Consider the following 26,081-nt stretch of genomic DNA (forward strand, 5'->3'; position numbering starts at 1 on the left):
GATTGAAAAAAAATCAGCCATGATTAAATGATGGATACTCCAAGTTGACTAATTCTGCTCCTATCTTATCATCCTATGGTCTTCCCACCCACTAGAACAGTGGTCCCCAACCACCGGGCTGCGGACCGGTACCGGGCCGCAAAGCATCTGCTACCGGGCCGTGAGGAAACAATACGATTTGGCGATATGAAACGATATGAGTCAGCTGCAACTTTCCTCATTCTCCGTCACGTACTGTTGAACTTGACACCTGCGTACCCCCACACCCCCGTCGGCCAGTCCGCAAGAATATTGTCAATATTAAACCGGTCCACGGTGCAAAAAAGGTTGGGGACCCCTGCAGTTGAAGAACCTATGAAGGATTTTGTTCCATGAGAGGTTAGAGGAGATACTTTGGAGAATCTCTGAGAAGGCTCTCTGATAATACTCATATGCAGTAATTCACTAATTCATCAACACTAATTCTACCTTGCATTCGATATTATTCAACTTGAACGAAAGTTGTTATGTTTATTTTAGTTTATTTTGTCATGTAAGTTATGTATAATTAGCATTAATTTATGTAATTTATGTTTGCAATGTACTGTGTTGTTAATTTTCCTGGATTATATATTCTGGATATTCATGGCCATGACAATAAACTTAACATGAATCCTCTCTGCCAACCCAGGAACTACCAGAAATAGTCATGTTCATTCATATGTTAATCCTTCAACTCTGATAATCCCATATAACCAATGAAAGACCTTCTGATGTGGGACACAGGAATATTTAAAACAGAGATTGATAGGTTCTTTATTGTTAAAAGTATTAGGGGTTGCAGGAAGAAGGTGGGAGAAGCGGGGTGAGAGAAATATCAGCCATAATTGAATTATGGAGAAGACTCAACAGGTCAAATGGCCTATTTATGCTCCTATACCTTGTAGCCAAATGCAGCCAATTTGTGCACAACAACTCCCACTCAAACTGGTTGAGGTTAGGTCTTAGGAGTTGTTCTTAAGACCAGTGAGCACAATTGCTCATGCCTCATAATTTGGACAGTATTACTCCCAATAAATAATTATTGCCTGTGTTACGTTCTATGGAGTTATTCTGTTCAATACAGAGGTCAACTACAACATCAGCTCGTCAACTGCTGAAACTCTCACCCACAGCTTTGTTCCCAGTAATCTTACCTGGCGCACAGCACTACCCATCCGCTACACAGCAGAGCTGAGGTCACCCATATCAGCCGCTGCCCATCTCCCTTTCACCCATCACTAACTGAAGTTCAGTCCGCTAATTAAATCCACTGTTCAAAAAGTTAGCATTGGTAAGGGTGACCCAAAAGAACTGCAAGTGTGCTGGATAACAAACATCTGGTAATCTCCTGCCTTTTACTAAATGGAAATCTGCCACACTTGCCCAGCTTTACTCGACGTGACTCTAGACCTGCACTACTATAAGACCATAAGACGTAGAACTTAGACCATTAAAGCGCAGGTACAGGCTCTTTGACCACGATGCTGTGCTGACCTTTTAACCAGATGGGTTTAATTGAATTTGGCATCTTGGTCAGCATGGAGACGATGGGCTGATGGGCCTCTTCCTGTGCAGTACTGTTTGATATTCTATCTATCCTTGTTAGCTCCCTCAGAGGGTTGATGTCAAATTTCCTTCCTTAACACTTCCTACAGTAAGAAGCTACAGCTCCATGATTGTACAAGTCATGAAGCTATAGCATGGCAAGGAAGTGTAGCAGTTAGCGTTTCACCTTACAGTGCCTGCGATCAGCAATCAGTGATCAGGGCTTAATTCCTGCCACTGTCTGTAAGGAGTCTGCATGACCACATGGGATTCCTCTGGGTGCTCTGGTTTACTCCCACACTGTAAAGACATTCTGGTTTGGGTTCGGGTTAGTAACGTGTGCGGATGCTACATTGGTGCCAGAATTGTGCTTGCAGGAAGTGTCCAGCACATCCTCAGACCGTGTTGGTCATTGACACACATGTCACAATTCACTGTATGTTCTGACGTTAAAGATGAAAGATCTGAGATCAAGGATTAAGGATCAATTTTATTCGCCATATACAATGCATGTATTAGCAATTTGCCATGGTGTGCTGATGCAACATGGAACTAAAAACATTTAATGTGCATGTTTCGATGTGCATGTGACAAATAGAAATTAAGTTCATTCACCATTAACGCATATTTAGGCAATTGCCTGATCAATTCACTAGTGATGGAATATAGGAGTCAGACAAACTATTCAGCTCTTTGAGTCCGTTCCACCATTTAGTGAAGAATGGTAATTGGTGATTTAATTCCTATATTTACCTTGTCTTTACATTTCTTATTATTGTCCTTTAAGTGAAGGTATGTATAACAGTCTCAGATTTTAACTGGCTACAGTATCATTCTCAAAGTCTACCACCCTCTGGGGATAGAAGTGTTTCTGAACTACACTCCTGCAAGGGCTGGTTCTGAGTTTCTGATACCAACCCCAAATCCTAAAATCCACAACCAATGGAAATAATTTCCTTCCATATCTACTCACTGTTTTTGGAATACTCAACATATCAATGTTTTAGGAACAGCTCCTTCATCATTAGATTTTTGAATGATCTATAAACCCATGGGCCCTACCTCATTATTTATGCTCTGTTTTTGTGCTATTTATTTATTTTTGTTTATTTCTTATTACATTTCATGGTAATTATTATGTATTGCACTGTACTGCTGCTGCAAAACAACAAAATTCACAACATATGACAGTGATACTAAACCTGATTCTGATTCTGATCTTATGAATTGTACTTCAGAGCTGAAGGCACCAATCAAATCACAGCCTAAACTCCAGGGAAGGTACCCACTGGAATATCAAGGCTGGAGTAACCACTTAGCCCATCATACCTGCCCCACCCTTAAGTATGATCCTGGCTGATCTGTCCTCGATCTCAACTCCACTTAGAGTCATAGGATCAAAGAGTCATACATCCACACTGACCAAGATTCCAATCTAAGCCAGTCCCATTTGCTCATATTTGCCCCATATCCATCTAAACCTTTCCTATTCATATAGTAGTCCAAGTACACTGTAAATGGTGTTTATAAATGTTCCTCTGTGATAGATCCCAATAGCCCTCAGGTCTCCAATCTACAAACCTAATAGTCTCTTGGTAGCTCAGCTACAGTATTTAAGGTCTGGAGAGAAGTGGGCAACTGTCTAAACAGGAGGTACCTAATGAAGTGACACCTGAGTGTATATTCATGGTCTTTTGCTGCTGTAGCCCATCTACTTCAAGGTTTGATGTGTTGTCCATTCAGAGATGCTCTTCTGCACATCCTTGTTGTAACACATGGTTATTTGAGTTACTATTGCCGTCCTGTTAGTTTAAACCAGCCAGGCCATTTTCCTCTGACCTCTCGCATTAACAAGACGTTTTTTGCCCACAGAACTGCTGTTCACTGGATGTTTCTTGTTTTTTGCGCCATTCTCATAAACTTCAGAGACTTGTGTGTGAAAATCCCAGGAGATTAGCAGCTTCTGAGAAACTCAAACATTGTCTAGCACTAACAATCACTCCACGGTCAAAGTCACTTAGATCACACTTGCTCCCCACTCGGTTGTCAGGTCTGAACATCAACTAAACCTCTTGACCATGTCTGCATATTTTATGCATTGAGTTGCTGCCCACATGATTGCTTGATTCGATATTTCCATTAACGAGCAGGTGTACAGGTGTACCTAATAAAGTGGCCATAGTGTGTACATAATGTGTATATGTCTTACTTATAATAAGGGAATGTGTGGCATTGTGGTAAAGCATTAAAATTTGCATGGTTTCTTGGCTGTCTACCTTACAGTGTGACTGGAATCTCTCCAGTAGCCCTCATTGGTAGCACTTTAAGTCCTGCTGATGTATAGAGTATCAGTTTTGGGTGAACAGAAAGCATTACACTTCTCAGTAGCTTAGCTGAGAGGAGCTGGCTGCATCAGGCATGAACGCACATCGGCCATTTGCACTTGGGGAAACGTGAGCCTCCTTTCCAATAATAGCCCTTACCCATATTTGGTGTGGCCAGTGACAGGGCACTGAGGACGCTCCGTAATGATACTCTTCGACAGGAATGACGCAGGTTTGCACCCTCCTGCAGGGAGTTCCCATGCTTGTTCAGATCAACTAAGATCGGGCAAGGCCTGAAGGAAAGGAAGACAACTCACATTCCTGCCCGGAAGGAGGGAGAAGTTTGACAGCAGATCATAAGTCATTTGACTATTTCTTAAAAGACTGGTAGAATTAACTAAAATGAAAAAGGATTAAAAAAGAAACCAAGCTTGTGCTCCTCAATGCCAAGTGAACTTTACAACAGTAGTGTGGGGAAATGGCAGCTTCATTGTGCAATGCAAGCTTCCACAACCAGCTGCAACCTTGTTGCAGTGTAGTGTGTGAGATTGCATCCTCTTTTCGAGCATCAAAAGGGACTGCTCCTCAAGTCCTGGCTGCACATCAGCCCCGCACTCCTGTTCTATGGTCACCCAGCGTGGTCGCTTCAGAGTTCTTCTGATAGGCCTGCTTCTGGGCCTGGCCAAGCCGGCCATTCACTGGTCCAGGCAACGGGCAGTCGAGGACTCTATTCGAACCGACAGCCTGCCCTTCTTCTAGGGATACGAAGGCCCATGCCCATGTGTCCTTGGAGCACATGGGGGTGGGAGGAATTTCCAAGAATGGTGGGCCACCCGAGGAATTGGGTGTTTTGTAGACAATAGCAATCATATTTAATTTGAAATCATCAATTATTCATGTGAATCCCTGATTATTGTATGTACTTTTATGGGTGAATAAACTATTGAATAGTTTCTAAAAGAGTCTTGAGCCAGAATGATGACCACTGCTCTGCCTCCAAAGATGCTGCTTGACCCGTTGAATTCCTCCAGCAATCTGTTTTCTTGCATCAGTTCCGAGCATCTGCAATCTTATGCATCTCCTACAAATGGCTGTTTGCTGAAGATCAGAAGGTGAGCTTTAGCTAAGAAATTGTGATACCGCTGAGGGTACTTCTCTCCTCCTCCACAAAACAGCTTTTTACGTGTCCTCAACCTCCCATGGGAGTTGATTGAGTTGTATTTAATTATTTATTTTCTTTTGTATTTGCATATTGCTTGTTTGTTAATGTATATGTACAATTTCTTATAGTATAGTATTCCTATATTTTCATGTAACTGCCAGCAAGAAAATTGTGCAACTAAAAAAACTAATACTCAGAACATGAGTTGTAGAGTCCTTGAAAGGGAGTCCACAGGTTGTGGAATCAGTTCAGAGCTGTGGTGAGTGAAGTTAGGCACACTGGTTCAGGAGCCTGATGGTTGTAGCATGATAACTGTTCTTGAACCTGGTGGTGTGGGACCTAAGGCTTCCGTACCTCCTCTCCAATGAGAAGAGAGCATGGGCTGGATGGTATCAAGTCCTAATGAAAGAGTTCAAACCCAATAAAACAATGTGATACATAAAGCAAGCAAATCTTACACTAATGGTACTTGGTTTTACTTTGAGGATGGTGTTGGTTTTGCAAGAAGCATCAATCTCTGGTTTGGTGCAGCATCGTCTCACAATACATGAAAACTACAGCAAATTGTCAGGTCAGCAAAAAAAGGCCATTGGCTGCCGTCTACCATCACTACAGGACATGTATGGGTCCAGGACAAAGAAGTAGGCAGAAAAATCTTTGGGTGCTCTATTCACCAGGGGTGCAAGGGGTTGTGAGAGTCTTCATGCAGGATTCCCTAAAGGTTAACTTGCAAGTTGTCACTGGTAACAAAGGCAAAGGAATGCTAACATTAATATTTAGAGGATTCAAATATAACAGCAAGGATGGATTGCTGAGATTTTATAAGTCAATGGTCAGATCACACTTGGAGTACTGTGAGCTGTTTTGGGCCCCTTGTCTAAGAAAAGATGCGCTGGCATTGGAAAGGATCCAGAGGAGCTTCACAAGAATCATTCTGGGAAAGAAAGGGTTAACATATGAGGAGCATCTGGGACTGTACTCGCTAGAGTTTAGTAGAATGGCGGGGGGGGGGTTCTTTTTGAAACCTATTGAATACTGAAAGGCCTAGATAGATGTGGAGAGGATATTTCCCATACTGGAGGAGTCTAGGACCAGCAGGAACAACTTCAGAATAGAGCGACATCCCTTTAGAACAGAGATGAGGAGGAATTTCTTCAGTTAGAGGGTGGTAAATCTATGAAATTCATTGCCACAGATGGCTCTGGAAGCCAACTCATTTAAAGCAAAAGTTGACAGGTTCTTAATTATTAAGGGGAAGGCAGGAGAATGTGGTTGACAGGGATAATAATTTAGCTACGATGGAATGGCAGAGCAGACTCAAACAGCCAAATGTCCTAATTTTGCTCCTGTGTCTTATGGTCTTACGATCACCCTGCAAACTGCCTTTTCTGGAAAATGCCATGGGGCTATTAAAACATAAACTTCAACCAACTTAAAAGTTTCTTCCCCCAGCAGTTAACCTGATTAACCAATCTATTCAGCTCCTCATAATCCCCCTCTATTACCCTATCACAGAACTCTACAGTAAACACTTCAGACCGCTTTTGATAATACTGTTTACAGCATAAAAACATACTATTACTTATGTATTTATGCCCACTTTATTCCATATCAATTCTTCAGCCTCAAAGTTTACTTTTTATATAACTCTTCATTCTGTATAATTGTTGAGTGTTGCTGTTTTGTTTTTTTTACATGTCGTGCCCTAACCAACATATCATGAATAAAGTTGATCCTTGACATTGCGGGGTACAAGGGTTTCAACAGCAGTGCAGCCCAAGCACCAGAGCCTGTGTGTATCTCCGTAGCAACTGGCAAGGTCAGTGATCAGGATGGAAGGCCCTTAATCTCTGCCATTGATTCTGACCACCAGCTCTGTTAGCACACACCAAGTTCAGGGTAATGGAACAATTTGTGATTGTTAAAAAAAAGATATCAGGATCCTGCCAATCTCCTCATGAATGATTTCAAAGATTATAACTACACCTTTTTTTTAAAGACAATGCACCCTCTCTCATAAATTCTCAACAGTACCTCACATTCTTGCCCATTTATTTTGTTGACTCTCCACTATTTTCCACATAGTTGCTTTCCAGAGTAACCAGGTGTCTTGATGACTGACGAAGACTGAGGAGGACTAGACATAGACCCCAGAAAGCAAGTGGCTGCAAATAGTGAATTTTTTATGTTCTGCGAAGTGATTAATCAGGCAAGTCTGCGGTCTACCAATTAGCACCTTTAAAGCAGAGCTGCCTGAACATCTGGACAAGAGTGATGGGGAAGATTAGATGTTGAGAGAGAGGAAACAATCTTCTATTGAGTTGTAAAATGCTCATCAAATCTTAAATTAATTTTTCAAAAGTCTGAACAGAAACTGTTTCCAGTTGCTTCAATATTACAAAGGGACATACAGTTCAAAGAATGACTTCATTGCCTGCAAAATGTTTTGTGATGCTTCGAGGGTGAGGAAGATGTATAAATGTACCTTCTTCCTTCCTTCAATTTATAAATTTATAAATTCCTTCATTTATAAATCTGCAACAGTGCTAATTCCGAATTTTTTTTAATCTTAGAAGCAGAATATAAATAATCGTCCCTTAGCCAACAAACAAAGAATGTCTTCAATACTCTATTTGCAAAGATAAGGACAAAATACGCAGAAATTAATTTTCACTGCTGTGTATTCATTGTAGATAACATCAGTTACTTTACATTCCTGAAGCTTAACTTATCACTGGAGGTCACGACCTATTGCACCTATGCTAGTTCCTAGTAGAGTAATTCTTTTGGGTCTATCTTTATACCTCGGTGTCCCCTGAAACTTGTTCTCCCTCTCACACGTGCTCATCTTCCGTTGTGTTTTCTGTTGTTCTGCTGAGTATTGCGGGTATGCTCTGTTAGTGCCAGAATGTGTGGGAACACTCGTGGGCTAAACCCAGCACATCCTAAGGTTATGTTGGTTGTTAATGCAGATGATGCATTTCACTGTATGTTTCCATATACACGTGATAAATAAATGTTTCTGAATCTGAATCTCTGGTTAACTTCAACCCAGCCACCATGACTTCACCTGAAGTCCTATGCATCATGAACCACTGAACATTATAAATAGTGAAGGCCACATGTTCCCAGTTACACGGGGAGAGCAGCGAACTGAAACGGCCTGGGAACACAGTCTGTTGTCCATCCAGATATAATCTAGAGATAATTGATCTTATCTGCAGCTATTGAAAAGAAGGGTGATTTATGTCTTTGTGGTTTCTTGAAGTTGTTCAAAGGAGCATATCCCTTGATCTCAGTGCAAATCATTGATTTAATTTATGCCTTTGATTACTATTGTTTGAGGGTTCCCAATTTAGCTACTAATTACACATCCGGGTTTAGCTATGGCGGGTGCTGTCAGGGGAAGCTTAACGGCACATTGTCTTTGACCTTGGCTGGAGGAGTTGATGTTTCATCTCCAGGTTCCTTAAAGGTCAAATATTGAAGCTGAAATATGAAATGATTTCCACTCTGTTCCACTTGTGAAGCTTGTTAATTATGTTATATAATTAGATGTTGGTGTCCAGGGAGGGCTAGCACCTCTGGTGAAGGGGCTTGTCTAGTCCATTCTTTTGCTTGGTTTGAGGATAAGACAACAAACACTGATCAAGAACAGAAAGGGACATATTAAGCAAACCTACTAGACCTAGAGAATGAACTGAATCTGACCAACAAGGTGTATGTTTCAGCCCAAGGTGAATATTTTATTAGAATGCACTCCTGCACCCGACACATAGAATCGAGTCCTGGTGGGTTCAGGTGGAGTGAGTTGCCTCTGCTTATCTGTGGTTGGAGTCTAATCTTTGTGCTGGCTTCTCTGAATTACTTACTAGTGTCTTACATCTAATGCTGGTTTTACTTGCACATGTAATATCCCTTCCTTTCTTCCTTCCTTCCCTCCTTCCCTCCCTCACTCCTTGCCCCCCAAACAAAATGCTGGAGGAACTCAGCAGGCTAGGCAGAATCTACGAAAAGGAATAAAGTGTCGATATTTCCGGCCAAGACTGCTCTCAGACCGAAATATTGACTCCTTATTCCCTTCCATAGATGCTGCATAACTCCAGCATGGATGGTCGCAAACCCGGTGAAAGGAGGAAGGCTGTGCATAGGGCTAGCAACCCCACCCATAAAAACACAGAGCTACAGAAACGGCAGCAGAAGCTCCAAAGATATCAGCCCCGGGAAAGGAAGGATCTTCGCCTAGAAGATGTAGGAAGTCATGTGGTGAAAGCCACAAGACCATGGACACCAGGGGGCAGGTCGCCCTTCTATCACCACCACTGGAATCCTCAGGGAAGGTGGAAGAGGAACAAACTAAAGAACATTTGGTGACATGACCTTGAAGCTGACTCCAAGAAGATAACACCTGAGGACAACTTGAAAGACTAGTCCAGAATGGGTTCACTCTGGCGAGCTGAAGGATTGACCTTCAATAGAACACACCATAACTAACTTCTGGGCCTCAATAATGATTTTAAAATATGTTCTTAAAGAAAAAGAGCAGATTTAATCTAAGCAGGTATGGATCTAACTGTAATTAAAAGAATAAATTGCTTGGAAGCAGTATGGCATTAATGGCCAAACTGATTTCAGCTACTTCCTACTAAAAGCTCTATCATGACATATCATCAGCACTATGGCATTAACAGCGGTTACGCAAAAGTAAATTGAATAAAAAACAGCCTGCAGAGATTTGGCAAATGAGGTAACCGGCTGACTCCCAAATTAAGTCTCTGTTCTAGTAACATCACAGCATTAACTCCATAAAGGCTTCACTCAAAGGTTCCATCCACACAAGCTTTCTCTCCTGCACAAGTGAAAAATCAAATTCCACCCAAAGAGGCCACTCAGCCCATTACACTGCTAGTGCCCACATTATCCAGTTATGCCAATGCCCTGCTCTTTTTCCACCAACCACAAAGATATTTTCTTTTTGATGATTTTTCAATGCCCATAGTCTTTTTTCATGGGTTGGAGAAATCAAAAACCAGAGGACACAGAGCTAAGGTGAGAGAGGAGAATTTTAACAGTAACCTGAGGGGTAATTTTCCCACCCAGAGTGTTAGTGTATGGAATGAGCTACCAGAGGAAGTGGTTGAGCCAGGTACATAAACAACATTAAAAAGGTACTTGGATAGAAAAGGTTTGGAGCCATATGGACCAAGCATAGGCAAATGGGTCTCTGATGAAGAGTCTAGGCCCAAAACATTGACTCTTTATTCTTTTCCATGGATGCTGCCTGTCCTGTTGAGTTCCTCTAGCATTTTGTGAGTGTTGCTCTGGATTTCTAGCATCTGCAGAATCTCTTGTGTTTATGGGTAAATGGGATTAGCTTGGATGGGAACCTTGATCTGTATGGACCAGTTGGGCTGAAGGGCCTTTTTCTGTGCTGAATGACTCTATGGTTTTATAACTGCCCTTTGAAAGTTACTATTGAACCTTAATCCACTACTGCACCTCGCTTCTAATAAAAGAACTATTCTTTCATACTCAATACATTCTGTATTCAGGAAAACTATCATTCATTTCACTTGGGGGGGTAGTTCACAGCCATCTGCTGGGCATTCATCCTCAGCTCCAGAGCTGGCAGACCAAGCACATGCAGCGATGTGTTGGAGGGATCTCTGAGACAAATTCAAGTCTTCAGTTCAAAGCAGGTTCACCTAGTTAGTTTCTGAGATAAGAAGGATGTCTTTTGGGGAACAAATCTGCAGATTGGACACTAAGTCATTGGAGTTTGGAAGAATGTGAGGTATAAGATTGTGAGAGTGATGTGACTGGGAAGACTGTGAGATGTTTCCCATTGGGTAAATTCAGAAACCAGGGCAAACATTCAGAATCATTCACATTGGTTGTTAGTCTTTGTTATTTATAGTCTTTCATAAATTCTGATGTATTTCTTTATTTCCTTGTAAATTCCTGCAAGAAGGTGAACCTCAGGGTAGATATGGTGACAAACAAGTACTTTGATAATAAATTTACTTTGACTTGAATATGGGAAGCCCATTATCTATGGAGATTGGGAGGGATTCCTTCTACACTGTCATGACTCTTTGGAGTAACATGCACAAAATTCTGGAGGAACTTAGCTGATCAGGGTCATCGATGGAGAGGAATAAAGAGTCGGTGTTTTTGGCTGAATTCCAGGCTCTCCATAGATGTTGCCTGACTTGCTGAGTTCCTCCAGCATTTTATGTGTTTTACTCTGGATTTCCAGCAACTGTAGAATCTCTTCTGTTTGTGATTCTTTGGAATTCTCTCTCCTGGGAATCTATGGAATTTGAGTCCCTGAAGATGAGGAGATTTGACATTTGTAGGGGAGCAAGCTTGACAAGCTTACATAAGGGCACATTGGAGCATATCTTGACTGGTTGCATCAAGGCCTGGTACGGAAACACCAATGCCCAATAATGGAAAAGAGTACAGAAAGTAGTTGATAAACCCAGTCCACCACAAGCAAAGCCTTCCCAACCATTGAGCGCATCTAAAAGGACCCATGCCACATCACCAAGGATCTCCACCATACAGGCCATGTTCTCTGCTACTACCATTGGGGCCTTTGGTTCCACACCTCCAGGTGCAGGAACAGTTATTACCCAAGAACCATCAGGCTTCTGAACCACTGTGGATAACTTCACTCAACACTGAACTGATTCCACATCCTATGGACTCAAGTAAGGGCTCCATAACTCATGTTCTCAGTATTACTTATTTTTATTTATGTATTTGTTTTTGCATAGTTTGTCTTTTCCATGTTGATTGTTTGTCAGTCTTTATGTGTAGTTTTTAATTGATTCTGTTGTATTGCTTGGTACTACAGCAAATGCCTGCAAGAAAATGAATCTCAGGGTAGTATATGGTGGCATATACAGATTGTACTTCATAATAAACTTACTTTGAACTTTGACAAGTCAGGAAAGCGAAGTTGAGACCAGCTGTGAACTTATTGAAAGTGGGATTGGGTTATGTGTCTGAATGATATACACCTATTCTCCACAGGTCTTCCAGACTGTATGGACCAGAGAGGAACATAGGTGACGGCCCACTGCATCTGGTGCAAGATGTTAGTACGAGGATCAAGAATTATTCCTTTAGAAATGTCTGAAAGCAGTTACGTCTAATAATGCAGGGCCTTGCTGGTTGGAGTTAAGAATGAACACCAGGACATCTAACACCTTTCTTGATTTGCTGAATCTGCCTCCACAGGGAACACTCTCACTCATTCAGAAAATTCCCCCAGCACCACTCCAGAGACTTTTGCACAATTTCTTTAAAAAACAACAAGATAATTGGCTGTGAATAGCTCTGGGAAGTCCTGTGGTTGCAAAAGGTACTGTACTAATCCATTATTTTTGTATCAACAAATTGAACATAAATTGTTACGGTGAAAATTCTGGTTGCTTCTTTAAGCCTGCTTTAATTACAAGCCTCTGCCAAGTCTATGATTTAGGTTCATCACACAATAAAGGTCCTTGTGATATCTGTTTATTGGCTTATGTTGAAGGCTTTTTAGGTGAATCTGCTGCACACAACTCACACAATGAGAAGCTATCAAGCATTGACTTCAATGGAACTGAATTTCAGAAGAGGTATTCAGCAAATGTTTAGAACACAGAACAGTGCAGCACAGGAACAAACTCTACGGCCCACAATGTTGTGCCAAACTAGTTAAATTAGAAATCAAATGCCCAATTTGTTCCTCCGCCTACATAATGTCCATTTCCTTGCATTTCCTGCACATTCATGTGCCTATAAGAGCCTCTTACACACCTCCACCACCACCCCAGGAACAGTGCATTCTGGGCACCTACCACCCTCTGTGTAAAAAAAAACAGCCCCACACATCTCCTTTAAACTTACTCCCTTTCAGCTTAAACGTATGCACTTTGATTAAGACTGTAGGACCATAAGACCAAAACACCAAAACACATAAGAGCAGAATTAGGCCATTTGGCCCATCGAGTCTGCTCCACCATTTCATCATGGCTGATTTACTATCCCTCTCAACCCCATTCTCCTGCCCTCTTCCTGTCAGCTTTGATGTCCTTACTAATCAAGAACCAACCAACCTCTACTTTAAATATACTGATAAAATTGGCCTTCACAACTGTCTGTATTAGCTATTTCAGCTCTGGAAAAAAGATACTGGTTGTCTGTCTATGCCTTTCATAATCTTAAGAACGACTATCAGGCCTCCTTCTCAGCCTTCAGAGAAAACAACCCATTTGTCCAACCTCCTTAAAGCACATAGCCCCTTACCCAAGCAACACACACATGCAGAGATACTGGAAGAACTCAGCAGGCCAGGTAGCATCTCTGGAAAAAAGTGCAGTCAATATTTCAGGCAATAACAGTATGTTTTATTATATGATACGGATTTTTTTCCTTTTTTTAACTAAACAGCTGTTTCTTTGCTGGTAGTGGGTTTAGATTTTTTTTGCATAACAAAAGTATATCTTTTCAATATTATGTTTAAATTTAATGTATACGGATATGGGGTAATGAAACTATATTTGTGATTCCAATATATTGTAATCGATATATATTATATATCTTACTGTATTCTGTATTCTTTTATGTAAGAAATCAATAAAAATATTGAAGATAAATGAATAAATAAAAATAAAATATTTCAGGCTGAGACCCTTCAGTAAGACCCCTAATCCAGGCAGGATACTGATAAAACTCTTCTGCACTCTCTCCAAGGCCTCAAAATCATATGTTGGGACCAGTCATTTCCGAGGCCCAGACTAATATGAGCCCTCACCACCCCCTTCTACCCCCACAAAATGAGAACAGATAAAACCATCTCCTTGTGTGTTGTAATTTTCCTATGAGCATGTGTCAGTCACCATTTTGTTAGTCAAGACACTTCTCCCAGCATCTCAGACCCACCTTCCAGGCCTTTTCCTCACCCTGCTGATTTTTTCCCAACCGTTCTCTGGTATACCTGCAGGCAAGCAGTGAAGTGAAACAAAGTCAAACGGTCCAGTTACTGCCAACAAATACACCAGAGCTGGTAATCCCTCTGACTCAATAACATTTTCTTCTAGTTGAAACAAAACTTAATTACAAGTCGAGTCTGGTTTAATTGAAAGATGTGGAGCCGGAAATAGTTTCTCTGCTCTCCAGACACTTCATTAGGACCAAGATGGAATTACTATCACTTCATGTATCTACAGTCGCAGGCGGGTTTGGAGAGTTTACAAAGGTTACAGAGTAAATATTTATACTGGCTCAAGCCAGACAGACAATTAACATATTAGCATTGGTTCTGATTCTGGAGAGGCTCAACCTGTTTAAATCTTGTATTCTTGAAGCCATCCTCACATCCTAACCCTCTGAGATAAAACTGCAGGAGCACATTCAGGTGAGGGTTTGCACCCCCATCCCCAGGACTGTAACCCAAGTCCAGGTGACCACCTGTCCATCTTCAACATTATCTTTAACCAGCCTCTTTTATTTATTTGCTCTCCCCAGCCCTACAAATGTCCCAGATATGTTCATTCTTCTAAATTTTCACTATTGAAAATCATTTCTACAAAACATCCCAAATGCGGTCTAACCACAGTTTTATAGAGATGCAACATTTCCTCATTGCTCTTGAACTCAGTTCCTCAACTACTGAAGACCAATGCACCATGCTCCTTCCTCCCTCTTGGGTGCTTGATGTGCTGAATTAGACCCAGAGATAGGTTTTTATACACAGTGAGTGGTGCATGCATTGTACGTCCTGCCAGGGCTGGAGGTAGACTCTTAGAAAGAAACATGGATGAATGTATTTGTCTTCTTTTGCACATTGGTTGTTTGTCAGTCTTTGTTTTATGTGCGGTTTTCCACAAATTCTGCGGTATCTCTTTATTTTCCTATAAAAGTCTGCAAGAAAGTGAATCTCAGGGTAGCATATGATGACATATACTGTATATTCTTTGATAATAAACTTACTTTGACTTTGACATGATGTTAACAACAACTTGCTCTGTGCATCTTGACTGCTGCATCCCCTACATAACCACAGTGACAACACTTCCAAAGAGCTTCATTAGCTGAAAGAGCAGTGGGCATAGCTATGAAAGTCACTAGGAAAAGCTCTCTGACAGATGGCCAGAGTTCCCTGGAAAGCAGCTCGGGGCTCAGCTCATCTCAGAGCCCCACCCAGGAATGGGCAGAAGTACGGTTGGAACAGGTCGGCAAGAGTTCAATCTCCACACAGCTGGATTCGCCAAGGCAGACCACTGACTGACTGACTGGATAAGGGTCCGGTTACCTGTCACCCAGTCAGCTTTACACCAGGGGGCACCCCGGTTCCACTGGCAAACCCCTCTTGTTTGAGCAGGGTCACAGAAATCTGTGCCCAAGGTGCCTGAAATATTTAATCATATTACTTCTCCAATGCAAATTTTCAGCAACTTACTCCTTTTTGAATTACAGCTTTAAAATATTTTAAATATTTTTAATGTATTTGAACTTTCTAATGTCTCCATCATGGTATTTTAAAATAGTTCAAAGGGCTTTGGCAGGGGCTGCGCTGTGAAAGACCATGGGTGTGTCAACCCTGAGATTGAGATGACTGATGTCCTCTGACCGCTCAGAGACCCCCTCACCTCTCCAGGCAGAGGGTATTCTATGGGATCTGTACCTGGCAGACCACATGAGTGGATAGAAGATTGGGAAATGGGCTGTGTATCTGACACACAGTAAATAATCAACAGAAGATCCACAGAATGAGAAACAAGTTTAATATCACTGGCATATGTCGTGAAATTTGTTGTTTTGCAGCAGCAGTATATTGCAATACAAAATAAAAACTGTAAATTACAATAAGTATATATAAAAAAGAAATTTAAGTTAAATATGTAGTGTAAAAAGGGAGGAAAATAAGTTCTGAGATAGTGTTCATGGGTTCATCGTACGTTCAGGCTTTCTCTCCAACATCTCCCTGTGCCACACCAAGGTCACCTCAACCCACTGTCCAATGTGTGGCTGATTCTCAAAGGGAACCAGTCACCATCAGACTCAGGAACAACTACTTTCTTACAACCTTCAGGTTCTTGAAACAAACGTGCGCAATCCTAGCCTTAACATAGCAATGGAACTCTTTGGACCACCTCTTCACCTCAGTGGACTGGTCTCTGCGTCTTTGTCTTGTGCTAATGTCCTATTTTTGCACAGACATTATTCTCTCGCTCTTCTCTTTCTTGTATGTTTTATATATGGTATATGCTCTGTGTGTTGTCTGTACCAAGGTGCCTGTGATACTCCCGCAGTTAAGTTTTTTATTGTACGTGTACCTCACCATACATGTGCACATGGCAATAAACTTGAGTTGAATTGACATTTCCAACGATGCCTTGAGTGGGAACAATGAAAGGAGCATTGCATTGGGGACCTTTGAAAAGCCAAGATAGAATGGGTGTGGAGAACATGTTTTCAATAGTGGGAGAGTCTAACACCAGAGAACACAGCTCAGAATACAAAGGTATTCTTTTAGAACAAAGATGAGAAGGAAGTTCTTTAGCCAGAGGCTGGTGAATCTGTGGAATTCATTGCCACAGATGGCAGTGGAGGCCAAGTCATTGAGTGTATTTTGAGCAAAGGTTGAAGTTGTCAGGAAATGGAGAGGAGGCTTCACCCAAAAGCAGGGCAGCTGAGATAATTGAGCAATAAACGATAAATTTAATAAAAGACTGCATAAATAATGAGCTACAAAGGGCCACAGAATGAGAGAGAAGAGATACTAAGCATTTCAGGCAACAAAGTAACCAAAGGCCAGGAGCAACTGATTGAGGCTGGCTGGTTTGATGGTGAACAAGGACAAGGACAATGGATGACAGCTGGATTTAAATAGGCTGCGGATGATGAGTTGGAAATGAGTGACAGGTGACTCTTGTTAGCTGGGTGGAGACTGGGAGGTGCCTGCCTGTGCAGGTCTTACAGGGCCCCCACTCCTCCTATGCCCTGCACCCAATGACCCAGGATGATCTAGACGGGTTCGACGGAACTTCTTGATTAGTGATGGATCCAAGATGAAAGTGGACCTTTGCTCTGGGCTGGAACCTTCCTAGTTGACTAGGTACTGCACATCCTGTCCTCAGCAATATGAATCAATCAATCATCGAACTGTGTACACTGGACCACCTTCCACCAGCCTAGGTTCTGGAGGTGCAGGCTCAGTTTGGTTGAATTGACCATGAACAATGAGTTTGAGGCAGGAAACATGGAAGGTAGGTGTGATCCTGAGGGACGGTGGATGGAGATGGTGGGTGATTGAGTTGACACAATGGGGTGAGAGCTTGCAGGAGTCGGGCCGCAGAGCCAGATCTCAGATTGACAGCCAGACATGGTCCCCAGACCTGAGTAGTCTAGCTAGGCATCACTGGTGGTTGGCCTGGCAACAGTAGAGGTGCTTAGCAGCTAGGATGGCCCTCCGTGTCCTCTTCCAAACATTCTGGCAGTGGTGACCCAGAGCCCTGGTGCAAGGGGCCTCCACCATTGGCTCCTCTGCTGGGGAACAACAGGGTTGGTAGCAAGGAAGCACCCCAATGACAGAGGAGGTGCGTAGATTGTGGGGCATTTCGGCTTAGAGCAGATACCATGTGGAAGGGTTAGAGATGGCAAAGCACTGTAGTGGAAGACAAATTATAGGTCCCAGTCTGACACAATGTCCTGAGAGAAATGGTGGAGGCAAACTACAAGGAACACGTTGGAGAACCAGGTCTGCCGTATCAGCGGCTAACGGAAGTTTGGGAAGGGTAATGAAGTGGGCCGCGTTGGAGAACCAGTCCACCACTGTCATGATCGTCATGGCCCTTTTGGAAGACGGCAAACCTGCAATGAAATCTAAAGTGATGTGGAGCCAGTAGCCCAACCAATGTGCCGCAGCAGCCGAGAGGGCCACTGGTTGGAGGAAATGGACTGGGCACATTGAGGGCAGGCAGTGATGAACTGATGTACATCAGCGATCATGGTGGGACACCAGTAATGGCATTGCAGGAAATCCAGAGTCCATCCAGTGCTTAGATGGCCAGAGCGGGGTGAGGACTGGGGCCACTGGGGTGCATCAGAGCTCACGGCCACTGGTCATCTCGTGTGTTGACTGGAGCAGACTCATGTTGTAGGGTCTGGCGCATCTTGTTCTCAAGATCCCAGCCAGTCAGGGTGAGGATCTGCCAGGATGGAGTAATGGGCTAAGAGGTCGATCTCCATTTCAGCTGGGTTGAACTGCCATGACCGGACGTCCACCTTAGTGTTCTTGGAGTCAGATTGGTAGGAGATGATGAAGTTGAATTGCTTGAAGAAGAGGGCCCAGTGAGCCTGACATGGGTTGAGCTGGCATGTTTGGATATGACGTTCTGGTGATTGGCCCAGATCAGGAAGAGCTCGGTGTTTCCCATCAGCCAATGTCTCCATTCCTCCAAGGCCCACTTAATGGTGAGTAGCTCCCTGTCTCCTACTCCGTGTAGAGTTGAACTTGCGCAAGAAGGCGGCCCAAAAGGATGTCTTCCCATCTGGTCCTCACTGGGAGACGATGGCCTCAGCGACCACATCAGATGCATCTACCTCTACTGCAAAAGGTCCAGAGGGGTTCGGATGGCAAAGAATGGGATCAATGGTGAAGTGTCTCTTAAGGTCCTCAAAGGTGATGTCCGTGGTAGACCAGGTTATCCGTGAGGTAGGTAATTTGATGAAGGAGGTGAGAGGAGGAGAGTGTCATTTTGACTGTAGTTCCTGAAAAAATGGCAGTCGGAGTTGAACAAGCCGAAGAAGTGCTTTAGCTGTTTGAAGGAGTGCAGACAGGGCCATTCAACATTTCTTCTGAGTCCATTGTTATGCCTTGGGGTTAAAGAAATTACCCAGAAAGGAAATGACTGGGGTGTGGAACTGGCATTTCTCTAACTTGCAGTACAGTTGGTTTTCAAGGAGATGCCGAAGGACTGAACAGAAGTTGTAGACATGGTCTTGGGGTCCTTGGATAAGGAAGTCGTCAAGTTAGACTAACACCATACCAGTGCAGCATGTCTCACAGGACCTCATAAATGAAGGACTGGAAAGTCGGAAAGACATCACCAAGTATTCGTAGTGGCAGTGAGTGTTCATTCATTCCCCCAGTGCATCAGGTTGTATGTGCTCCATAGATCTGGACCCACGGAATATTTCAAATGCATTATCCATTAAGGAACGGTTGTAATGGTTTTTAATGGTGAGTTAGTTGAGTCCATGGTAGCCGATGCAGGAACGGAGACCCCCATCTCTCTTTTTGACAAAGAAGAATCCTGCACCGGCTGGGGACTGGATGCTCGAACGAAGCATGCTGCAGCAGTTCAACAATGTGGTCATTCATAACTCGAGTTTCAGGAGGGGAGGGGGAGAACCAATGGCATCAGGGTGGATGGTGCTTGGGGAGGGGGTCAAGCATACATTAATGAAGTCTCAGGGGCAGCTGGGTGCTGGGCGCTGGCTTCCCTTTCACTCAATCATAGTACTCTGTTGGAGTTTGGTGAGGTCAAGCGTTTCCTCTGTGGACAGATTTACAGGAGAAAATTAACTGAGGTTGCAGGCAGGTGGGTCCTCACCTCAGCAGTGAACCGGATGACCAGGTGAAGTGAGGGTTGTGAGTGGAGAGCCAGTGGTAATCCAAGATCAGAGAGTGTTGGGTGAGTCGATCAGGAGGAATTGGATGGACTTGCAGTGCTCTCATGCGTACAGGCCAGGTGTGCACTCTGACCATCCCAGATCCCAAGAGACGCCTGTCAGTGGCTGTGATGCAGAAGGCGTGAGGGGTAGGTTCAGTAGGGAGTCCAAGTTGCACTCACAGAGCCTGGTCCAGAAAGTTGCCTGCTGTGCCGAAATCCACCAGACTCTTTTGTGTACATCAAGCCGTTGGAGTGTGGGGGAGGCCAGAGAAAGTGAGTTGGGCTCTGGCGCTGGAACAGAGTGAGCAATCAGATAGAAGACCTCTTATCTCTATCTCATGGTGTCGCTTCTCAGACACAGTGGCCATTTGATGCATGAGAGATCAGCTGCTCCGCAATAAGTGCGCTAGTTGTTTCTCCATCAATGCTCACACTCTTAGGGGATAAGGGAGCTCCCCTAACTGCATGGGTTTTGGGAGCATTGCAGCCTGAAATGTTCCTGGGAATGGATCTGGGGTTCTGGTTGGGGAGCTGTTGGTGATCTGATCTCATTCCATTAGACGTGTCAACATTGGAGGGCCAGAGCGATGAGGCTTTCGAGGTTGGTGGGCATCTTGTCTTTCAATTGCTCCGAGAGGCAGTGATGGCAATGGGAGAGCTTCCACATTCCAGCCACGCTCCATTGTGAGGCTCCTGAATTCCACAGTGTAGTCCAGCACCAAGTGTGAGCCTAGGTGCAAGTGAAGTATATGGCCACTGCCTCCCTTTCATTCCTTGGATGGTTGAAAACCCAGTGCATCTCAGCAGTGATTTTCACATATTTATTGCAAATAATGATTTTATTTTCCCAGTTAGAGCTTGCCCAGTCGAGAACAAGAAGATGAAGGTAAACTTGGCTGGAGCTCCAAGTCGAGGACACATTGAGACAGGAAGTTGTGGCATAGGGTTGGGAATCTGTTGAAGTGTTCAAGCACTGGAACCAAGGGCTCCGAGAGAGGTGGTTGACTGATGTGGGGTTGCTGTAACATGACGGAGAGTTGGTTGAGAGTGGCGAGCTGATGGTCAATGGTTTCCTGCTGCTTCTCGATCATATACTTGTGTTGGCAGATGACATTCTTTAGGCGAACAAACTCTGCCGGGTCAATTGCAGGTTCACCCATCCTCTCAGGAAATGTAGAGAAGACTTGACCCAAAAGCAGACCAGTGGAGACAATTCAGCAATGGACAATAACTTTAATAATAGATTGCAAAAATAACAAGCCAACAGGAGCCACATAATGAGAGAAAACAGATGCTAAACACCACAGGAAACAAGGTAACTGAGGCTAGGAGCAACTGATTGGAACTGGCTGGTTTGATGAGTGAATAAAGATTGTGACTGAGAGCTGGGTTTAGAGAAGTTGTAGCTGATGAGTTGGAATGAGTGGCAGGTGACTCCTGTTAGCTGGTTGGAGACTGGGAGGTGCCTACCTGTGCAGGCATGACAGAAGTTTCATAATAAGTGAAGGTGTCAAAGGTTTTGGAGAGAAGGCAGGAGAATGGGATTGAGAAGCAAAATAAATCAGCCATGATGGAATGGTGGAGCAGACTTGATGGGCTGAATCCTATTCCTATGACCTATGATCCGATGGTCTTAGAAAAAATGTAATGATAGGGGTCATGATTGGCTGGTATACCCCCACCCAAAGTGAACAAGTGCACTCATTCCAGCCAGCAACTGGTAGTGAATACCCTGACATTACCCTGATGAGTAGTGTCTTAATAGAGGTGTACAAGATGATAAGAGGTACAGATTGAGTGGACTACCAGAGACTTATTCCCAGTGCAGATGTTACTAATACTAAAGGGGCATAATTTTAAGGTGGTTGGAGATAAAGTATAAGACAGCTATCAGAGGTAGGTTATTTTTTACAAACAGAGTGGTGGGTGCATGGAACACCCTGCCAGGGGTGGTGGTAGAGGTAGATACATTAGCGACATTTAAGGAACTCTTATATAGGCACATGGTTAATAGAAAATGGAGGGTTATGTAGGAGGAAAGGGTTAGATTGATCTTAGAGTAGGTTAAAAGGTCAGCACAACATCATGGACTGGAGGGCCTGTATTGTGTTGTACTATTCTATGTTCTATGTTGTAACCTCAGTTCTGGTTCTCTCCTGATGACCTGACACCTCACAGTGTTGAAAGAGACAGTATTAATTATGGTAGTTAAATGAGGCAGTAGTTCAGAGTTAGGTCATTCTACGCTAATGAGTCACCAGTCCTGGCATCCATCTTCTAATCACAATGGGATCCAAAGTTGTGTTGAAGACTCACTTGTGTGGTTGATCCTTATTGTGCGTGTGTGTGTGTGTGTGTGTGTGTGTGTGTGTGTGTGTGTGTGTGTCTGTCTGACTAATTGGTCCAGTGACAAAGGATGCCAGGCATTCTCACTGCCTCTCTCTTTGTGAGCTTCCTGTGCCATCTGCCCCGGTCTTGCCCTCATCTGGGGATCTGTGCCATCTGTCAGCTCAGTTCCCTTGGCAAGGTATTGCCAGGCCACAGGGCACCATACTTCAGGAGGGGAGGGGGGTCTGAAGGAGGCATCACGGTTGTCATAGTAGTGGAGATAAGGCCAGCCGCCAGGAAAAGGCTTGCATTTGTAGTCTACCTTTCAGACATCCAAAGGCATTCTAGTTCAAAAGGTGGTCATTTTTTCAGGACTACCTTTTGAACATACAGGTAGTGGTGAAATTTCTTTATTCCCAATATTGGACTAAGAGCCTCTAGGTCGAGAGACATACACAACAAGGTCCCACAAAATGATAATGACTCATTTTCAGATGTTATTTATTAAGAGATACAGCACGGTAACAAGCTCTTCCAGCCCAATGGGTTCGCACTAACCAATTACACCCATGTGACCAACCAACCTATACATCTTTGGGATTTCAGAGGAAATTGGAACACCTGAAAGGACAGCTATGAGGCCGCGGCAAGAACGAATAAACTCCTACAGAGTCCAGGTCACTGGCGCAGTAACAGCTTTACACAGAATTCTACAGTCCCAGGATGGGTAAGGGAGGTTGCAAGTGTCGCCATGCAGCCAGTGCCAATACAGCATATCCACAATTCACTGACCTTGCCCGCACATCTTTTGGAATGTAGAAGGAAACCAGAGCACCCGGAGGAAATCCACGCGGTCACAAGAAGAAAGTTTAAATTCCTTACAGGCTGTGGTGGGAATTGAACCTGTGTCCCTGAGATTTTGATTGAGGAATAACTATTTGTTACAATACTGAGACGTGACTCTGTCCCCTTTGGAGCAGGCTGTGAGATCGCTTACATCTCTCGAGTGGTAAGACCTTCATCATGTCTATCTCAAAGGCACCCCTTACAATGGCATCGTTCTCCCATGGCAATGCACTTAGGGCATTAGTTTGGACCTTTAGCACTGAAATCTTGAACTTGTTCCAAGTGGGACTCTGGTATCACTGAACCGCCATTATCCCAAGAAACCAGGGGGACAGGGAGTGTCCGTGCTTCATCACAGACATCCAGAAAGAGGAACGTAGCCACTGGCCCAACCTCTTTCATCCTTCAGTCATTGCCATTTGTTATAAACACAACAGTTTGTGCAGATGCTGCAAATCCAGAGCAACACAAGCAAAAGGCTGGAGGAACTCAGCAGGTCAGGCAACATCAATGAAGGGGAATAGACAGCCAATGTTTTGGACCGAGACCCTTCATCGGGGGTGTAAGGTAAAAGCCTGAAAGAGAAGTGGATGGAGGGAATGGAGTACAAGTTGGTCAGCAATGGGTGAGGTGGAAGATGGCTGACTGAGGGAGGAGGAGGGATGAAGTAAAAAGCTGGGAGGGGATAGGTGGAAAAGGTAAAAGGCTGAAGACGAAGGGATCTGATAGGTGACAGTGAAGGAGGAGGGACACCAGAGGGAGGTGTTGGGCAGGTGAAGAGGAGTAAAAGGGGAGGAAATTAACTTTTTTTAAAATTTTCACCTCCTTAAGATTTGTTCTACAGATATATATTGCTTGTATTTTCCTAGGGCTTGGTTCCACTATCCCACGTACAATCCCGTGGGGTACCTGGGTACCTGGCAAAGTACTAAAGACCTGTGCTGATCTACTGGCTGGAGTTCACTGAGATCTTTAACCTCTCTTTGGCAGTCTGTGGTACCCAGCTGCTTCCAGTAGGCTTCAATTATACCAGTGCTCAAGAAGGTAGTAACCTTCCATAATGAATATCGCCCAGTAGCACTTACATCCACAGTGATGAAGTGTTCTGAGAGGTTGGTGATGAAATATATCAACTCCTGCCTGAGAAGTGACTTGGAGACACTCCAATTTGCCTACTGGAATAACAGGTCCACAGCAGATGCCATCTCATTGGGTCTTCACTCAATCCTGGAACATATGGACAGCAAAGATGCGTACATCAGGATGCTCTTTATTGACTATAGTGCAACATTCAATCCCATCATCCCCTCAAAACTTATCAATAAGCTCCTGGACTGTGGCCTCAACATCTTGGTGAAGTTGGATCCTCGATTTCCTCACTTGCAGACCCAGTCAGTTTGGAATTGCAACATCTTCTCCACGATTTCCATCAGCACAGATGCATCACAAGGCTACGTGCTTAGCCGCCTGCTCTACTTGCTCTTCACTTATGACTGTGAGGCTAAGCGCAGTTCCAATGCCCTATTCCAGTTTACTGATGACACCACTGTCGGAGGTATCAAAGGTTGTGATGAATTAGCATATAGGAGAGAGATTGAAAATCTGGCTGAGTGATGCTTTAACAATAGCTTCTTACTCAATGTCAGCAAGACCAAGGAGCTGATTATTGACTTCAGGAGAAGGAAATGAAAGATCCATGAGCCAGTCCTCATTGGAGAATCAGAGCTGGAGAGAATGAGCAACTTTAAATTTCGGTGGTATAATTGCAGAGGACCTGTAATGGGCCCAGAACATAAGTGCAATTAAAAAAGAAAGTATGGCAGTGCCTCTGCTTCCTTAGGAGTTTGCAGAAATTTGGCATGACAGCCAAAACTTTGAAAAACTTCTATAGCTGTGTAGTGGAGAGTATATTGACTGGCTGCATCACAGCCTGGTATGGAAACACCAATGCCCTTGAATGGAAAACCCTCCAAAAAGTAATGGATATGGCCCAGTAGATCAGGGATAAAGCCCTCCCCACTATTGAGCTCAGCTACATGAAACGCTGTTGCAGGAAAGCAGCATCCATCATCAGGGTCCCTCGCCACCCAGATCATGCTCTCTTCTCCCTGCTGCCTCAGGACTCACACCACCATGTTCAGGAAGAGTTACTATCCCTAAACCATCAGGATCTTGAATCAAAGGAGATAACTTTGCTGAACTTCACTTGCCCGTCATTGAAAACGTTCCCTCAACTAATGGACTGCCTTGCTCACGATACTTATTGCTTACTTAACTTATTATTTCTTTCTTTTTGTATTTGCACAGTTTGTTGTCTTTTGCACACTGGTTGAATGCCCAATATGGTATGGTTTTTCGCTCATTCAGTTATAAGACCATAAGATATAGAAGCAGAACTAGGCCATTCGAGTTTGCTCCATCATTTCGTCATGGTTCATCTCAGCACCAATCCCCTGCCTTCTCCCTGTATCCCTTCATATCCCTTCATGCCCTGGCGAATCAAGAATCTATCAACCTCTGCCTTAAATATACATAAAGACTTGGCCTCCACAACTGTCTGTAGCAAAGAATTCCACAGATTCACCACTCTCTGGCTAAAGAAATTCCTCCTCATCTCTGTCCTAAAAGGATGCCCCTCTATTCTGAGACTGTGTCTTCTGGTTTTAGACTCTCCCACCATAGGAATCATCTTCTCCACATTCACTCTATCAAGGTCTTTCACCATTCAATAGATTTCATTGAGGTCACCCCTCATACTTCTGAATTCTAGTGAATTCAGAACCATCAAACGCTCTTCATATGACAAGCCATTCAATCCTGGAATCATTTTTGTGAATCTCCTTTGAACCCTCTCCAGTTTCAACACAACCTTTCTGAGATAAGGGGCCCAAACTGCTCACAATTCTCCAAGTGAGGCCTCACCAGTGCTTTATAAAGTTTCAACATTACATCTTTGCTTTTATATTCTAGTTCTCCTGAAGTGAATGTGAACATTGCATTTGTCTTCCTCACCACAGACTAAACCTGCAAATTAACCTTCAGGGAATCCTGCACAAGGACTCTCAAATCCCTTTACACCTCAGTTTTTTTATATTTTCTCTCCAATTAGGAAATAATCAACCTTCTAATTTCTTCTATCAAAGTGCATTACCATACTCTTCCCAACACTGTATTCCATCT

At 43.5% G+C, this 26,081-nt stretch overlaps 1 protein-coding gene and 1 long non-coding RNA gene across 12 annotated transcripts in view; one reads left to right on the forward strand and one right to left on the reverse strand.

The window, feature by feature from the left end:
- LOC140191135 (uncharacterized) overlaps positions 1 to 12,575 on the forward strand; it is a 67,782-nt gene extending 55,207 nt beyond the window's left edge. Inside the window, exon 3 of the long non-coding RNA XR_011883760.1 lies at positions 12,094 to 12,575. This is a non-coding gene — a long non-coding RNA (uncharacterized lncRNA). The remainder of the gene's footprint in view (positions 1 to 12,093) is intronic.
- LOC140191133 (nuclear factor 1 X-type-like) overlaps positions 1 to 26,081 on the reverse strand; it is a 425,546-nt gene that overhangs the window by 208,527 nt on the left and 190,938 nt on the right. The gene's annotated exons all lie outside the window — the stretch shown is intronic.

The sequence above is a fragment of the Mobula birostris genome, chromosome 32 (assembly GCF_030028105.1).
Source record: "Mobula birostris isolate sMobBir1 chromosome 32, sMobBir1.hap1, whole genome shotgun sequence".
NCBI lineage: Eukaryota > Metazoa > Chordata > Chondrichthyes > Myliobatiformes > Myliobatidae > Mobula > Mobula birostris.